The sequence below is a fragment of the Carassius auratus genome, unplaced genomic scaffold (genome assembly GCF_003368295.1).
Source record: "Carassius auratus strain Wakin unplaced genomic scaffold, ASM336829v1 scaf_tig00217012, whole genome shotgun sequence".
In the NCBI taxonomy this organism is placed as follows: Eukaryota; Metazoa; Chordata; class Actinopteri; order Cypriniformes; family Cyprinidae; genus Carassius; species Carassius auratus.
The window spans coordinates 21,552-36,437 of record NW_020528850.1 but is presented as its reverse complement, the minus strand read 5'-3'; the positions used below and the strand labels follow the sequence as shown (position 1 = coordinate 36,437).

The 14,886-nt window shown below is 36.0% G+C and overlaps 2 long non-coding RNA genes across 2 annotated transcripts; one reads left to right on the top strand and one right to left on the bottom strand.

The window, feature by feature from the left end:
• Positions 1-2,048: 2,048 nt before the first annotated feature.
• Positions 2,049-2,349, top strand: LOC113099691 (uncharacterized). The gene is made up of 3 exons (XR_003289502.1): positions 2,049-2,102; positions 2,173-2,217; positions 2,299-2,349. It is a non-coding gene; the product is annotated as an uncharacterized LOC113099691 (long non-coding RNA).
• A 7,149-nt stretch (positions 2,350-9,498) lies between these two features.
• LOC113099689 (uncharacterized) lies at positions 9,499-14,794 on the bottom strand. Its single transcript, XR_003289501.1, has 5 exons — positions 14,693-14,794; positions 10,771-10,891; positions 10,622-10,681; positions 10,250-10,327; positions 9,499-9,807 (listed from the first exon to the last, which is right to left on the bottom strand). It is a non-coding gene; the product is annotated as an uncharacterized LOC113099689 (long non-coding RNA).
• Positions 14,795-14,886: the final 92 nt, after the last annotated feature.

The window sequence follows — 14,886 nt, the reverse complement described above, 5'->3', positions numbered from 1 at the left end:
TAAAAACTCCTGCAGTGTGTGTTTCATTCATCTCGAAGCCGGAGCGCGCTCTCGCGCAGAAAGTCATAAAAGGAAACTCCTAATATGGACAACATAGTCCAGCTATCGTTGTCGCTAATGTTCTATTGTAATGTTTTATATTATATTGTAATATATTATATATATTATATATATATATATTAATAATTTAGTCCCCCTCACTTCTGAAAAGATGGCTACGCCCCTGCTTGAAACCCTAATAAAAAGGGGTTTTAAATAAATTATTTTATTTGTTGAAGCACACTTTGTATTTTCTGTTTTTATTTATCTTTATCTATTTTTCAAGTTCTACCAAAATTTGAATTCTTACGCAATCAAAAACTAAAAAATCAGTTAAACTTATACCTTGTGTGAGTGCCTCATTATTGTTGTGACATTTTTATTTAGCCTATATTATATTTATACTATTATTTTCTGTCCTTTTCTGTTGTTTAGGCTATCTGTCCTGGGTCAGGTTTCCCGATAACGATGTAGCCTATCCTGTCTCAGCTCTTAAAAGTGCTCATACGTGCAAGGTTATGAGCCGCAATTCCTCGCGCGTTTCCAAAAAATGTAGGCTACTGAACTCGTAGAACGCGAGAATAGGCTACGTGCAACTTGAGTCGCTGTCCATTCGCAAAGTGCTGAACTAGGCCATACTAACCTGATATGGAATCGTATTCTAACAATCGTCATCTGTTGTGTATTAGGAATCAAGACAGGTGAAAATAAAAAATAAATTATATAATGACATTCTATATAGATAGATAATTGGAGCTAATATTCTAGGGAATGTCATTCTATATAGATCATTGAAGCTAACTGACTCTTGCCGTATCCGGTCGGCAAAACAGCTGTCTTCTGTTCCTCTTTTAGATAAAACCCAAGTCTAAATCGTTCATTGTCATTCTATATAGATCTTTCAGATTTAGGTCTGGATTTCCATGCTACTATGATGTTGCCAATGCGTCAAAAAATATTTATCAAATGACAGTGCCCCCCCCCCCGGCGATGATCCAACGCCCCTCCAGTAGATCTGCTCTGACGCCGACTCTGCATAAACCCTACTAAACCAGACCACTGCCATTAGAAACCTGTTCAGGACAATCTCTCTTATATTTCTATCACTTACCTGTGAGTATCAGATGTGTTCACAAGTGTCTCTGAACGACTCAATATTCAGTTGTTTAAAGAGTTCGATGGTTTCTGGCGTCCATGTTGTAGATCAAGTTAGTTTCACTTTCTCGGAGTCTCTCACTGAACTACAGTGATGTCAGAGCTGCTCAGGGTGTGTTCTATGGAAAGCCAAATGGCCAAATTTTTGGACATCGTTGTGAAAAATTATTGCATATTTAAAGTTCAGCGTTTATCTGTTAAATGTTTAATTTGTGTTAGGATTTATCATCTTACTGAAGCATGAATATGTAGTCATACTCTATTGTCCCCTTCCTCAAATCTTGCCCTGGAGGTCCAATGCACTGCAGAGTTTTAGCTCCAACACTGATCAAAGTCACCTGCCTGTGATTTTCTAATGATCCCAAAGACATTGATTGGCATTGATTAGCATGCTCAGGTGTGTTTGATTAGGGTAAGATCTAAACTCTGCTGGAAAGTGGATCTTTTAGGTCCAGATTTGAGGATCCCTTCTCTATTGTTTATATATATAAAAAAATGCTACGGATGGTTCGATTCATTTTTGCATGTTGTAATGGGCCTTTGCAGTGACGTTTTAACCCTTGTATGGTATTTGGGTCTGTAGGTTTATCAAAAAAAAAAAAGAAAAAAAAAAAAAATAATTATTGTGTGTGTGTGTGTGTGTGTGTGTGTTCGTGTGTATAATGATATAGGTGTTAGAACATAAACATGGTTTATAAGGACATCTGTGTCCTCATAAAGCCAAAATAAAAGTAATCCAAAAAATGCAGCATTTCACCTGGCTAATGGCTGCTACTGAAAAACCAAGGTTGGTTATAAAGAAGTCGGCTAAAGATTGGACTGAAGTGTTTAAACCCTTAATTACCTTTTTTTTTCAGGATATCCCACAACAGATTGGGGGTGTTGACTGTGGAGACTTCATGTTGATGGTGAGATATTCTGGTTTTTATTTTTTTTATTTTTTTATGATAATGTTTCTTAACTTTTACTGCTTTCCAGTATGCTCTACATCTTTTCATGGGAGCACCCTTTGATTTTACATCTGTAAGTAATTACCAGTTCAAGTAATTGACCTTTATGATGTTGTAGCATTTGAAATATCAAGATTTTACTTTTGTCTTCCAGTGCGACTTTCCAAACATTCGGAGGTGTAGTCTAATTCTTCTAGAAAACTTTGGGGTTTCTCTAAAAGGTAGATACTGGACATTTACTCCAGCCCACTGTTACATTTTTACCCTCTTATGATTAATTTTAAATTAATCAAGATATGTATATTCCAGTGCAGAAATCCCTACAAGACTCGAAAGAAGAGAACAAGCTACGCTTAGCAGCAGTGAAGCAGTGTGTATATATATTTATATAATTATATTTATAATTATAATATATCTTAACTTTTACAAGAAATATTAAAGTCACATTTTCCTTTAACTTTCTGTAATAAAGGAGCACCCAGTAATCTGGCACATGAATAAAGCACTGAAATGGCTCCATTCCAACAGCCATCTGTTCAAGGGTCCAGTGGAGGAGCCTCTTTTCATCCGGATGGATGAAGCTCAGAAGGAGAAAGCCCTCAACAATCTCTGGGAAGAGACGGAAGGTTTTTGCCATGACAAATGGGCCTCAGAGTAAATTCTGCATTTGACATATTTTGAAGTTTATTTACATTTTTCTTTCTTTTAAAACGATTAAAAGAATAGTTGGCTTCTTCTTTTTTTTCAATTTCATTTTTTTATATTTTTAAAATAAAAATTGCATGCTGCACATATGTTCTTGAAAAAATAAAGGATGTTTTATATAAAACCTAACATAAGTTTCAAGCATTACTTTTTTTCAACCTCATGATCAGGAAGGAACTCTCATCATACAATGAAACGGATAACTATACAATAATGTTACACAATATTCATGTTTTAAAAATGCTTATTGTACTGTAACCATATCTTAATACATCATTATAAACAAAAAAACTCCAAAACCTTAAGTGGCGCTACTAGGCAGTAAACTCCGACCCTGTGTTTCTGTGTTTGTGTCTTTATCATAGGTCTCTGACAATTATAACTCCGCCCCTCACTTCCGGTCCTGGCGGCGGGGGTCCTGGCAGTGCTGGTGGTGGCTGTGGGTCTGCAGCTGGATACTATTGGCAAGTTACGCCAGATGCCACCATATGGCATTCGGATGAGCTCATTAATATGACATTGTAACATGCACTTATGAGGTGTGACTTATATGAGGTGTAATTTGTGAATTTTTTTTATAATGTACGCATGGATAAGCATACCTGTGAATAAATACATTCAGAATAATTTGGTTTTGTCCTATTTTGCCCCAAGGAAGGCTTTAAGGTGGTAATGATCATGATAACAATACCTAAAGTACACATCTGTCTCCTCAGTGGCATAGTCTGAGTGTGCAGGATATACAGGTGCATATGGGCCCGGACAGTTTAGAAGCATTCCCAGTGTGGGGGGGGGGGGGGGGGGGGGGGGGGGGGGGCTTCTAATTAAAACAGCGGTATGGATAGAGCCCTGCATGGGCCCAGCCCTTGTTCAACACCTTTATGATCACACTTAACACCGGAGTACCACAGGGCTGTGTGCTGAGCCCAATCCTCTACTCCTTTTAGACCCATGACTGCAAGCCTGTGCATGGATCCAACTCCATCATCAAGTTTGCAGATGACACCACGGTGATTGGCCTCATCAGAAACAATGATGACACTGCCTAGAAGGAGGAGGTACAGCACCTGCCCACATGGTGCGCTGACAATAACCTGCTCCTTAACACCAGCAAGACAAAGGAGCTCATTGTAGACTTCAGGAAGAAGATAGGAAGCATGCAAGACCCCATCCACACTAACGGGATGGTTGTTGAACGTGTCTTCAGCTTCAAGTTCCTGGTAACCACCATCTTGTGTGCGATCGAGAGCATCCTGACCAGTTGCATCACAGTCTGTTATGGGAACTGCTCAATTACTGACCACAAGGCACTGCAGAGGGTGGTGAAAACTGCCAAATGCAGAGGAGGACACTGTCTACGACGAGCTCGCAGCATTTTCAAGAACTCCTCTCACCCTGACCACAGACTGTTTAACCTCCTGCCCTCCGGGAAGCGCTTCAGGAACCTCTGGACAAGGACCAGCAGATTCAGGAACAACTTTTTCCCTACAGCTGTCTCCTTACTGAACTCTGCCCTCTGACACCCCTCAACACCCCCCCCCCCACACACACACACACACCACACACACACAGACTCCTCACCGCTCCTCATCACTGATTCATCTGATTTACAAACAAGCAAAAAATATATATATATATATTACTTGCACTGCCTTATTTGTATATTTATTGTACATTTGTTACATATTGTAAACACTGTATATTCTGTACACTGCTTATTGGCACTACTGCTAACTGCATTTCGTTGCCTTGTACCTTATGTGCAATGACAATAAAGTTGAATATAATGTAATCTAATGTAATCTAATCTAATATTTAATATTTAATCTAATCTAAATATGTTTGGAACATTTTGTGTTTTAAGTTTTTGTTTATTAAAGGAACGAGCAAACAGCAGACAGTGAGTTGAGCATTATGTTTGATCAATTGTATTCTTCTCAAACCAACACAACTTGCCTAAAATAAACAGACATAATCACTTCATGCATTCCACAGCATTAATTTAAACATTTAACCTAGATAAATGAGCGCTGTTAGGCACATATCCAATCGTTTGTGCGGAGAGTGAGCGCTTTGCAGGACATGGAGGCGTCAGCTCGCATTTATTTTTATTTTTTAATGATAGTAAAAACCTAAAAATACGCCGTCACATTTGCTCATAAATGTAATAGTAGCCTATGCATTATTTAGAACTGCAAATGGTCTACTTCTATTTGTGTGCACTCACAATATTAACAAAACGTTATGCTTTTGTAAAATAAGGAAAACAATCAGGGTTGAGTTTCCCAAAAGCTTCGTAAGCCTAAGAAGTTCGTAAAAACGATCGTTAGACAGATCTTAATATTCGGTCTGTTTCCCAAAAGCCTCTTAACTTAAGTAGCACTTGAAAATCATCGTAGATCTACGAGTGCTCTGGAGTAATCATAAAGCCCTAAGTGCATCGAAGACAGATTTGTGTGATCACAGGACAATCTGCAGATTACACCTTTGACTTGATTCAAGGGCAATGTGATTATAATATAAGGATTTGATTGTGCTTTATTGTACACTTTATGACTCGTTTTCTGAATTTTTTATTAATTGATAAATTAATAAAAAATGGCAGAAAGAATAGAAATACACATTTAAATTAAATGACTGAAAAAAAAAAAGAATGAAAGACCCGGAAATAATGTGTCTCTCTTTCTCTATAGCCTACTATACTAAATAAATACATTTTTTATAAAAGTATGCATTTAGCAGACGCTTTTATCCAAAGCGACTTACAGTTCTTCAGCCTACATTTTTTTACCTAACATAATATATATATATAATATTTAAAGTATATTTATTATGTCAAGTATAATATTATACACTATAATATAATATTGTATTGTATTATAGTTATTATATCCAAGTTGTCTGTCTGGAACGCAGCATTAAGTTAAGGTCAATAAAGGATTGTGTACTACAATGAAGAGTCGTTCTATAATGTGACATTTCAGCACTTGACAAACGGACAGCGACTCCTAAGCAGCACTTAAAGCACAGCTACGTGCGACTGTGTTAAGTGCATTAAATGTCTATAGAGGGGCGCTTCCAGGACTCAAAATGTTAGCTTGAGGTGCTCTTTGGATGGGATAATCATAATATAGAACAAATAGGAAACTCCAAGGCACTCTCTTTAAGAAAAAAAAGAAAAAGCCTTTATTTTATGGCTTGGTCATCATAAACCTTTAAAAACTCCTATGCTTTGGGGAAAAACTCGTGAAACAATAACGAAAGATAGTTAAATTTCTCGTAGAAAACGCTCTTAAGCTCTAAGATCAATCGTTATCGGTAAACCGGCCCAAACATCCTGCCTCTATTTTTCCTTTTTGTTTGTTTGTTTGTTTTATATTTTTTATTTTCTGTTTGTTTGTTTTTTGGCCGCTCTGCTAAAATTGTGTTTGCATTCTGTAGCCTATAATGCAGCATTTTTGTGCCACGCTGAAAAATAACCTAATAAATAACATTAAGGTCATAATATGTTAAGAATAAAGTCAAAAATTACGATAATAAAATTATGTTATATTGTGAAGTAAAAAAATACAAAATTCTTTTAACTTTTTTGAACTAACTCTGATTTATCGATTCATTAGAAATTTGTTTGTATTAAATTGTTCAGATTTTTTTTCAACATTAAAATATTGATGTTTATTTCGTGATGCAAATATGAAAGAGGAAAACATCACTGATTCATATGCAGCTACTGAACGAATTATCTCACTACAAATTAAAAAATCGTAAAATAGACGTTTATTGTTTGTATTTTATCATAAAATTGACAGAAGGTTAAAACTTTGTAACAAAGCATGAAGGTGATTATTGGGTGCTTGCGTGCTACTAATAATGATGGACTTGAAAACTTTAAACATAATTTCCAAGCATTAGCTTCTACGACTGTGATCATAAGGCTTCAGTTCTGTAGATATCAACACATGAAAAGTAGACTACTATATAGTTACAGACTTATTTTAATAGACATAACACTTGAACATTAAAATGTGTCTGGGTAGACCAGATTCAAAACATTTTCAAATAGGCAAATGTATAAACATATTAATTATTTATCAATATATAAACTATTAATCTGAACATGTAGTGTAGCCTACAAGACACTGCTCTTGTAATAAGCAGCTGTATGACATGAACAAAACAAAACCTGGACTCTGAAATAATAGACATCTGCTGATCATACAATTATCTAGTTTTCAGAAATGAGGTCTAATCTAGTGATTTCTTTCTTTAGAGATGTGCTGATTAACTATTACCAGTAAATTCATATGTGCTCAGATTAGAATTAGCATATATTATCACTGTATTATTTTATTTAAATTGTAACTGTGAATATATTTGGACACTCCATGTTAGTCACTGAATAGACTTTTCATTAACAATTTCATTTCACTATGATGTACTGACAGTATAGTTTTATATAATCCGTGTGCATTGCTTATCCTAAAGATTTCCCAATTGATTTTCAATTTTACTAAATGCTGTCTTAGTTTTTCTTGATTCCTGACACACAACCAGAAGCAACCTGACCAGAGTTTCCACTTCACTGAAAAGGCCACGGACTTCCACTGACAAACCTTTAAGAATGTTTGCTGCCTCCAAACTGGATCCAAATTGGTAGTTATGCCTAAACATTGGTAACTGAACTGATCTCAGGATACTCACAACACACTGAATCAGTTTGTCCAGTGAGCAGAGTGTCCTTCTATCTACCTCCTAGACACTTCTATCGTTCATTCATCCAGAGATGCTGTTTTCTTACCCAATTCTGAGTACAAGCCAAACTGTGACAACAGCGCCCACTAGGGTCACAGAATACGATGGTCACAGAATTTGGTGTAACACCTATCAGTGATGTGCGGGTTGATCCAAAATTAGATTTGTTATATATTTTTTTCTTTATATAATATTTCGTTTGAAATAAAGATGCCAATTATACCTTTGTAATTTCTATAGTACTAGACACAGTGTTGAAATACATAGGCTACACTTTATTGGCTGAATAACTGGCGTGAAGATGACGCACGAGCTCAGTCTGCAGGAACACTCTTAGAAGAACAGGTTCTATATACACAACCTTAAAAGGTTCTATCAGGCGCTATGTATTTGGAACCCCTAAAAGGTTCTATATAGAACCCTTAAGGGTTCTTTGTAACCAAAAAGGATTTATATGGAACCTTTTAGGGGTTCATTCATGATTATTTATTTTGTCCTTTCCGGATTAAATATTTCATATAATTGACAAACATCAAGACCCTAAAATGTAAAAATATAATTCACATAAAAAAGTCACCCATGAATACTGAAAAAAGCTCACCCAAAGTGCATAAAACTAGTCATTTATTTATATTAATAAAAATAATTACTATTACTGAAAGAATGCTACTGTAATTTCAAATATTCAAGGCTTTAAATGTACAAATCAACCTTAAAACACCAACCATTTAAAAAAAAAATCTCAAATAATGAAAATAGAGTTTCATCTACATCTACATATTACAAAATAAGTCGGAGTTGGCTTTACTGATTCCTGCAAGTTGGAAAAACCTATAAATTATTTGTCAAATAACTTAGAATCTTGCATACTTTCTTCCAAACGATTAGGGATGTGACGGACCATGTTTTACCACGGTGGAAAGGTCCAATTCACTGGCTAGGTTACACACGCAACTCACAAACAATCATGACCACAGAAACTTTGTGATCAATTCAATATTCATTAATAAAATAGCTTGGATAGCATACTGAAAAACTCAAAAGCATCAATGTATCTGTTTTTGATTTAACTAAACTTGCAGCTTGATTATTGAAGAGACACTACACAAACATTATTCACACATGCAGTTCCTCACTTTCTCTCTGTTGTTCATTTAAATAAAAATGCTATTCGTTCAAGCTACATCATTTCTGTATCTGATTTAAAGCATGCAGAATGCTAGATCTAAAGGCTGGTTGCTAAAAAAAAAAATGTATCAGTGCTTTTTTTGCCTCCAGTCTTTCATTTCAATTGTGCAAATGTTTTTGTGAGAAACTGAGCAGCCCTCTCTCAATTTTAACATCTTTGTATTTCTCCTGATATTACAAAACAACGGTCAATAAGAGTATTCTACAAGAGCAAGACATTTTTATTTTATTTTGTTATCACATTCACAGAGCTACATGCAATCAAGTGATCGTGGCTGGCAATTCTTTAAAATGATGGCATCTCAAATATCTGCTCATCACAATGAACGTCATACAGTTTGGAACTCAAGTTCAGATCATTTTCTGAAGAGATGAGATTCTGAAGTATGCTTACAATCGACACTTTACTACTCCATGAGAACACAGGAGAGGATTTATGAATGGCAGGGAAGCAATGCAACTGAGGTTGTAAAAAAAAATAAAAAAAAATAAATGCAAAATGTCTCAGTTCACATTACTTTAATCTCCGATCTCTGTGTGCAAGTGTTTTGTTTGCATGTATGTCACTGCAGCAGCACATTAAACTTTAATTGTAATTAAACTGACTGGAACTATCTGTGAATCAAATTATTTTAATGCACACCTTTTAGCCAATCAGAATCAAATATTCAGACAAACCATGGTATAAATAGATTTATTAGAGCAACCATTCAACAAACCAAGCAACTAATGGTTGTGTTAAGGAAAAAAAGAACAGTTTTTGTGTTTTTGTCAGTTTGCTGAAGTAAAGAGTAGTGTTCCTGTGGCTCAATTGGTAGAGCATTGTGCTATTAAACGCAAGGTCAGGGGTTCGATTGCCCGGGAACACATGATAGGTAAAAAAATCGATAGCCTGAATGCTCTGTAAGTCCCGTCTGCTAAATGCATAAATTTAATTTAAACTGTTCAGGACTTGAAGAGCAGTCTCTAGATTAAGATGAAGGTCCTTCCTAAACCGCATCTTCACTTCATGCAGCAGCTACCAAAAAAAGAAAGAAAGAAAAATTCATTAAAACAATTTTGACAAAAAAAAAATTGAAAATGCAGTGGAAATACTAAACTGAAAGGAAACAACACTAAAAACAAATACTCAAGTTGTGGAACCTGAAGAAATGGGAACATGTCCATGACCTCTCATGTTGATTTTGTCATTAAATCAACTCTTTTAAAAAGAGCGCATCTCATTAGATTTTTGATATGTTGGTGTAGTCAGGTTGTCTTTTACATAGTTCAGCATTTATCACAGTAATGTGCTCCTGAAAACTTAATTGATCTTCTCTAGTATTTTCCAGGTTTAATATAATCTGAAAAAAGTAGTAAATAACACAATTCCTATTGTTTATCTACAATCTCCTTGCATTACTGGTCAATAACCAACCAATTTTAACACATTTGAGTGAAGAAGGATAAAACAGACGAACCTCCTGGGACTGGGTGGAAACCGGATTATCAGTACACAGGAGAACTGGAAAGTTTGCAGTCTTGCATCTTTTTGTTTGCTGAAATGAGCAAAAGACAGTTCATATAAGGAAAATATTTAGAAGTAACATAGCACAAATAACTGAAAATCAATTATCAGTAGAATTAAAGCATTCATTCACCCAAAAAAACATTCTGTCTCCATTTACTGGTTTACCTTTGTTGTTCCAAACCCACATGACTTTTATTCATGGATGTCAAGAATAATAAAAAACTTGATTTGGCCGTATGTCTTCATACTGCAGATTAAAAACTAAGCTTAGGATCAGAAAACACAAAATTTAACAGTTTGCAACAAGCACAACAAAACTTACCGATGTAAGGAAACTTGTGACACGGTCGGTTCAGGCTCTTTCTGTTTTAGTGTAAATCCGCTGTAGAAACATTGACAACTTAATTACTAATGGGTTTATAAAAGCTTATAAAAAGTAAATTACTTGAAAATATTATTTCTCTGACTTACCACAACAATATTTCTGTCAGACCATCAGTTTAAATCAGCAGACGGGGATCAATCTCTTCTCAACTGCTGGAATTCAAAAACGTGCATTGCACTCGCGAGACAGCGCTGCGTGAATATGCTCCTGCAAATGCAAACAAATTGTTTACTTTGTAAAATTAAAGAAAAAAATGAGTTTATTACTTCTTTTTGTTTATGTTTGGTGTTCAACAGATAAAAACAAATTTATCCATAAAGCAAAACTGTTAAATTGTGGTACGTCATAATTTCACATAAATGACAAAGAATGAAATTAAAGAGCAGCAAACAAGGCTATAAGTAAGGGACCCTTTACATATTGCATCTTTTTGAGCTCAAGTTCGTTATTAAAAATGTAGGCGCACAGTATGCGCGCTCCTAATGGAAGAGACCCGTGTTCATTGTTCCAGAATCATTTGAGACAGTTTGGGGATCGCGAATCATTAGAATCAGTTCGGGAGTTCGTAGCGGGATCGCGAATCATTTGAGTCAGTGCGGGAGTTCGTATCGGTTTCGCGAATCATTTGAATCAGTTTGGGAGTTCGTAGCGGGTTCGCAAATCATTAGAATCAGTTCGGGAGTTCGTATCGGTTTCGCGAATCATTTGAGTCAGTGCGGGAGTTCGTATCGGTTTCGCGAATCATTTGAATCAGTTCGGGAGTTGGTAGCGGTTTCGCGAATCATTTGAGTCAGTGCGGGAGTTCGTAGAGGGATCGCGAATCATTTGAATCAGTTCGGGAGTTGGTAGCGGTTTCACGAATCATTTGAGTCAGTTCGGGAGTTCGTAGCGGGATCGCGAATCATTTGAGTCAGTTCGGGAGTTCGTAGCGGGATCGCGAATCATTTGAGTCAGTTCGGGAGTTCGTAGCGGGATCGCGAATCATTAGAATCAGTTCGGGAGTTCGTAGCGGGATCGCGAATAATTTGAGTCAGTTCGGGAGTTCGTAGCGGGATCGCGAATCATTTGAGTCAGTTCGGGAGTTCGTAGCGGGATCGCGAATCATTTGAGTCAGTTCGGGAGTTCGTAGCGGGATCGCGAATCATTTGAGTCAGTTCGGGAGTTCGTAGCGGGATCGCGAATCATTTGAGTCAGTTCGGGAGTTCGTAGCGGGATCGCGAATCATTTGAGTCAGTTCGGGAGTTCGTAGCGGGATCGCGAATCATTTGAGTCAGTTCGGGAGTTCGTAGCGGGATCGCGAATCATTTGAGTCAGTTCGGGAGTTCGTAGCGGGATCGCGAATCATTTGAGTCAGTTCGGGAGTTCGTAGCGGGATCGCGAATCATTTGAGTCAGTTCGGGAGTTCGTAGCGGGATCGCGAATCATTAGAATCAGTTCGGGAGTTCGTAGCGGGATCGCGAATAATTTGAGTCAGTTCGGGAGTTCGTAGCGGGATCGCGAATCATTTGAGTCAGTTCGGGAGTTCGTAGCGGGATCGCGAATCATTTGAGTCAGTTCGGGAGTTCGTAGCGGCATCGCGAATCATTTGAGTCAGTTTGGGGTTCGCGAATCATAGCTCTATATGGATAGGCATTTTTAACTAATTTAGTAGCTAGTTATAATTAAGTTTTACGCGCATGTTTAGGTGTGATATGTGAACTGTATTTTTTGTTTTAATGATGGGCCTTTTAACAGTATTAAGTGTATTCAAAAACTAAACAAATCGTGCCTAAGAAGTGCACGCATCTAGGCTAATGTAAAGTAACATGATGAAGTCATACTAGTGCGCATAGCGCGTGTGCATTTTGAGTGCGTTCTTTCACTGCATTATTCAGTGTATTTAAATGCATTTATGAATTCATGTGAATGATCACAAAATTCAAGATATGGGGGTTAGAAAATGTATATATTTATATCATTTTACGTAGTTAATTAATATCACACGAAGAGTGTCATTTCAGTTTTTCTCCAAAAATCAGTTACTACAAACAATAATTTAATTACAAATACAAAATGTTGCAGAATAATGTAATATATGAATGAATAATAGCCTAAAGAACCTTTGTGCCAAAAGGGTTCTTTCTTGTCATTATAGAACCTTTTTTAGCATAAAAGGTTCTTTGGAGTTGAGTAAAGAACCCTATGGTTCTGTATAGAACCCCAATGAACCCTTTTTTTCTAAGAGAGTAGAGATGGAGGCGGCAAAGAAAACTGGGGAGTAACGGCGCTGTTTTTGGCAAAACATGATTTTGACGACTTCATTAAGTTTAATTAAAAGATTTTTCATTTTGAATTAATTGTATCTTATTTTTGATCAATGTTTTATCAATCAATTGCCCGTATTTAATAAATAAGAAGCAAATATATAGCAGATAATGTAATAAGGCTCCAGCATGCTTGCATTGCACATGAACTGGAGGGCGACGAAACTCTGCTTGTGTCTCACAGATTTGAGAAATATAGACTATACATTACATAAAGCTTGAAATGTCTACTTTTAAACGAAAATATTCAAACCAAAATAAATAGGCTACTCTTATTATGTAATCCATATGAAATGTGCATTTCTCTCTGGTGGCGAGTCCACATGGTCAACTTCATCTCAGCAGCGACACAGAAAACACCAGTTTATTACTAAACAATTAAATGTCTCCTTGCTAATTTAGTCACATTCATAATCACTACTTTAACCGGTTCTTTGTGGCAAGCCTTATGTGTGCGGTCATAATGCTTGTTATTCTGTAGGCTATAGCCTAATTAAATTAATATAAAGGGGCAATTTGTCCACGAATGGCTTAAATGAAATATCCTGTATCACCTCACTGTTGCAAATGTCCATCTTTAAAGTATGAACATAATTTATCCACACATCCACCCACAAACAAACTTTAGTCAAAAATCGTCAGACACAATGAAGAACACATCTTGATGCATAGAAAGAAAAGCTACAGGAAAGTGATGCTTTGTGTTTTCAGAGAGATGCGGTCACCAAGTCACTGAGATGTAACTTCTGGCCAGACTTTGACTTTCTGTAACACAGAGTTTAAACAGAATGTTTTTGTTTGTTTGTTTTTTCCACAATGACAAAATTAATTCTACACCTTACACTGTTGAGATGTAATGCATGGTATGGACACTGCAGTTATCCTGCAGTTATATTTTTAAATGTAAAATAGAATTTGGTAATTAAACCAAATGTTTAAATTGCATTACATTATTTGGATTAAAGTTACATGTAAAAAAAAAAAAAAAAAAAAAAATAGATAACAATTTAAAAATATAAAGGTTCTGAAACAATGAGCAGCTTTGTTACAGTCAAGCATGATCAGTTAGGAGTTTTAACTAAGACTCATTCTTATAGAACACTGTATTAAATATATTTAAAAAAATCAATTTATGAAAAGATCAAAACATTTTATTTAAAAATATCATTTATGATGTTTTCTTTTGAGTTATTTTTGTTTTATGAGTAGCCTATAAAACTTTGCTAAAATAATTAAAAGATTAATAATGTAATTTTGTTTTTCAGAAAAATATGGGTTTTGAAAAACGTTTTAGGGGAATTCACAGAAAACTAAATAAATAACAGCAGTGGAAATGAACATATAAAGTGAATGAGCACACAAAACAGGTAAGGTCACTGTGGGATATCAGATGTTAATATATCCAAAGTTCATCGGAGGTGTAGAAACTTGATGGTGTGTCTGATTAAAACACCGGAGAGATACCGGTCCTTTGCTCTCTTTTTATTTTAAGTTCAAAATGATTATTCATAGACAATTCCCATAACATGGAGATGGACAGATGTTAATGGATGGACAGGATGAACTGGATGGGCAACATGTACAAGATGGTCTTAAGTCACTACAAACAGTAGAATAAAAGAAATCAACTCAATTCATCAACAAACATTTCAACAACAAATACATATATACTCGATCCAAACAATAAATCGGCAAACAAACTTACTTAACGCATCTTAAGGAAAGGACTCAAAGGACATGGTTGGGTGTCCATTCAAACACCCATACCTTACCAAAGGAAGACAAAACAATGGAAGGAAATGAGGTCTACTTATAGACCTTGACCAGGAAGTGTATTGGGTAATGTAGTGCACTTGCATGGGTATTGTAGTTTACTTGGAATTGTGGGATATGTAGTAA